This window comes from Erinaceus europaeus, chromosome 3 (genome assembly GCF_950295315.1).
Source record: "Erinaceus europaeus chromosome 3, mEriEur2.1, whole genome shotgun sequence".
Classification (NCBI taxonomy): domain Eukaryota; kingdom Metazoa; phylum Chordata; class Mammalia; order Eulipotyphla; family Erinaceidae; genus Erinaceus; species Erinaceus europaeus.
Genome location: NC_080164.1, coordinates 120,015,062 through 120,019,580, shown reverse-complemented (window position 1 = coordinate 120,019,580; position 4,519 = coordinate 120,015,062).

The window sequence follows — 4,519 nt, the reverse complement described above, 5'->3', positions numbered from 1 at the left end:
GTTTCCGGGAACATTTGGATTTCTTGCTTGAGTGCCTTTCTGACCAAGTGGATCTTAACCAGTATGTTGTTGAGTTTCCAAATTACGTGGCTTTTAGAAGTTTTCTGTTTGTTGTTGAGTGTTAGCTTTACTCCACTGTGGTCTCAGAAGATACTTGGGATGATTTCAATGCTCTTGAATTTGTTGATGCTGTCTTTGTGGCCTACTATGCGGTCTTTCCTTGAGGATGTGCTGTGTGGATTTGAAAAGAATGTGTTTTCCAGATTTTTGGGGTGAAGGACTCTGACAATATCCAGGAGGTCTAGTGTGTCCATCTCTTCATTTAATTCTCTTGTTTCTTTGTTGATTCTCTGCTTTGTTGATCTGTCTAAGTGTCAGGCATTAAGCCAACTCCCCCTTCTCCATCCTGCATTGCCCATACTATGACCTATTTACATAATCATTGTTTTGCCTGAAATATCCCCACCCATTCCATTGATCTATCTTCTTTCTACCTTGAGACACTGCCCTGCCTGCAGGGTAACATTCATCCCACCAGTTAAAACCCTCGCAACAGTTGCTAAGGAAGCTTCTACCTTCCCAGTGGGCTTTTGCCGTTCTCTACCCCCTTTCTTAGCCATTTCCACTTCTGACTTGCCACTTCCAGTGCTATCCTATAAAAGCATTGGCTTCTGATCAATAGATCCTTTTGCATTACCAGGCTGCCACGAGTTCCTGAGTCATTTATCCCCGGGCTGCTGAGTGAGTAGCAGCCCAGGCTGAGTCCAGTAGAGTTCTCTCTAACCCAGAGAGCACGCACCTGGAGAAGAGGCATCCCCATGCTAGCCCAGTATCTAAGTGTGAGAGTGGGGTGTTGAATTCTCCAACTATTATTGTATTATTATTGATGTATTTTTGTAGTTCTTTCAATAGGTGTTTGATGTATGTAGATAGTCCCTCATTGGGTGCATAGATATTTGTAACTGTTAAATTTTCTTAGCTGACTGATCCTCTAATCACTATGTAATGGCCTTGCCTATCTTTTATTACTTTAATTTAAAATCTATGGTGTGAGAGGTGAGAGTGAATGTCCCTGCCCTTTTTTGTGGTCCATTAGCCTGTATGATAGTTTTCCATCCTTTAACTTTAAGTCTGTGTTTTTCTTGTTGGGTCAGGTGGGATTCTTGCAAGCAGCATGTGGTTGGGTTGTGTTTTCTGATCCATCCTCCCACTCTGTGACTTTTGATGGGTGAGTTTAATCCATTGACGTTAAAGGATAGTATGTATTGAATGTATTGTAGTGCCATTATTCAACAATTCTTTACTTGCTGTGATATATGGCAAGTATTATAGTGATGTTCTTGTTTATAAGGGGTCTTTTAGGACCTCTTTCAGGGCAGGATTGCAGAGATGGTTGCCTCCTTTAACTGTTGTCTGTCTAATAAGGTTTTATACCTCCATATAGTATGAATGAAAGTCTAGCAGGATATATTATCCTTGGTTGAAACCTTTTTCATTCAGGGCTCCATAGATATCTTGCCATTCTCTTCTGGCTTTTCGAGTTTGAGTGGAGAAGCCTGCTGATAGTCTTATGGGTTTTCCCCTGTATGTGACTTTTTGTTTTTCCCTTGCAGACTTTAGGATCCTTTCTTTATCCTTGCTTCTTTTCACTGTAACTACGACGTGACTTAGTGTATTCAGGACTGGGCTGATTCTGTTTGGGATTCTCTGGGCATCTTGAATCTTAATGTCCTTTCTGTTGTTTAGGTCTGGGAAGTTGTCTTCCATTGTTTCCTCTAGAATCTTTACTTCCTCTTCCTCTCTTTCTTCCTCTGGTTGGCCTATTCTATCAATGTTACTTCTTTTGAGATCATGCCATAAGTCTCTGTTGTTGTTTTCAGTGTTTATCAATCTCTTTTTGAGCTCTTTTACCTCTTTCTTAGTTTCCTCTAGCTCATCCTCTGTCTGTCTAATCCTGTTTTCTGCTTCTGTTAATCTGCTTTCCCTTCCCTCAATTTCCTTATTCAGTTCAGTTATAGTATTAGCTTGTTCTGCTAGTTGGCCTTTTAGCTCAGCTATTTCAGTTTTCATTTCTCTAATTACCTCAAGGTAGCTTATATTTTCTTTGAGGTTATCCTCTGTTGTTTCCCTAATTCTGATAGCCCTTTCCTCCATAGTTGTCTTCATTTCTGTGACTATTAGGTTTACAATTGCTTGCATACTTTTCTTATCTATGGTTATTTCTGACTTATTTGGAGTTTCTTCCAGGCTCCTGTCCTGGGTTCCTTTGTGGTAGCAGTATTATTTGCTCTTGATTTAATCTTTTTTTTTTTAATTGATGTGATTTTTATTTTTAGGTTCTGTCATTCTTCAGTTGTTGTGTTTTGAGTACAAGCCATGCTATACTAAAGACCTTTATGACAAGTGCACTCACCAACCTCAGAAATTACAACAATAGGAACTGAGGCAAGGTTTGATGCAGTTCAACCAGTCCTATTTAGCCAAACAACACCTTCAGTCAAAGAAAAAATACTAACCAAACAAAAGAATAAGAGAGAGGCAGGATAAAAGGGAAAGCAAGAATAGACAATAATGAAATCTACTATCCATTATAAATTCTAGGAGATGATGTCATGGCTGAAAAAAGGATCAGAAAGCTGGATCAGGGAAGAGAGTAGCTCCCTAATATGGGGAAGTGGTATAAATATTGTTGACTGTAAACCCCATCGATTTGATTTGCTCTGGGGCGCATATTCAGATTAGGAGCCTATGTGACCTCTGCATCCCTGCTTCTTTTTTTTTTTAACTTTTATTAGTCATTTCACATTGATTTACAAAATTGTAACATAACAAGGGTATAATTCCATACCTTTCCCACCACAAGAGTTTTGAGTCCCCATTCCCTTCATTGGAAACTGCAGTAATTCTCCCACGGTCACAGATATGGGTTGTCTATTACGTCTATAAATATATATATTTATTCATGGTGTGTGCTCAAGCTGGGTACAGTCCAGCGCCTCCTGACCATTTTTACATTGGCTTGTTTGCCTTTGAATTGTGGAGCTGCACAATTTACCTACATATCTTGAGTGATAAGCCCTTATTAGATGTATGATGTCCAATACCTTCTCCCAATCAGTAGGCAGCTTTTCATTCTGTTGCTAATTTGTTAGTCTTTTTGTTTTAATTTTTTATTTAAGAAAGGATTAGTGAACAAAAACATAAGGTAGAAGGGGTACAACTCCACACAATTCCCACCACCCAATCCCCATAATCCCCCCCCCATGGTAGCTTTCCCATTCTCTAGCCCTCTAGGAGCATGGACCCAGGCCACTATTCCAAGCTTGGGATCCATGATTGCTCAACAAATTGTTTGGCCTCATATGTTATCTCTCTTTTCAATCACCAGGTTTCAGATGCCACCTGGATGCTGGCTAGGCTTCCCTGGATTGAAGACCCCACCAATTTGTTAGTCTTCATGGACGATTTTACATATCCTCAATTGTTTATTGTTGCTCTTTCCTATACCCTAAGGTTCAAGTTCACAAAGACATTGTTAATGTGGATATCATGGAATCCATAAATATTGTTGTCTCCTCTGTGGTTTATAATTGCAAGTTTTACATCCAAGCAAAGGAACTATTTTGAAATTATTTTCCCTATAGATCTACAGGGTGATACACTTTCCTACTTGCACATGTCTGACTTCTCCTACAACACTTCTTGAAAGAACTTTTCTCTGTTTTATGTCCAGGACTCTTCTGGATTAGATTCGGTATCACTATTGGTGTGGGCTTCCTTCCAGACTCTCAGTTCTGTTCCAGCCATCTGTGTGGCTGTCTATCCAATAGCATATTGTTTCAATCCCTGTTGCTTTGGGGTGTACTTTGCAGTTGGATGATTTGACACCTGACTTTTGTTCATTTTCCTCAGAATGGCTTTTGGTATTTGGGATCTTCCATGTTTTATATAAATCTAGTGGGTTTAGTTTCATTTCCTAAAAATATATGTCACTGAAATATTCAAAATAATTTTTAAATCTGTACATTGCTGTATTGATATATTTATATCATACAGAGAGACATAACATTAATTATTTTATTATCTTTATTTATTTATTGGCTAGAGAAAGCCAGAAAAATCACTTTAATTTTTATCATGTATGGGGTGTCTGTGTTAATTTTTTTTTTATATTTCAGTTCTTAGTGGATCAAGATGACAGAATTTAAGAGGGAAGGGAGAGAAAGAGAGAGAAACAGACACCTACAGCTCTACTTCACTCATGATGCTTTCCCCCTGCAGGTGGAGAACAGGGACTTGAAACTGAGTCCTTACACACTCCAGTGTGTGCACTTAACCAGGTGCAGCAGTACTTGGCCCCTGTGATGACTTTTTCAGAAGAAAGAGAGAGAGAGAGACAGAAAGAGAGAGAGACTGACCACAGCACTGATGCATCCTCTAGCGCTATGGGGTGGTGCTCTCACCTGGGCTGTCTGGTGGGGTGAAGCCTCACCTTGTACTTGGCCAAGCCCGTACACTA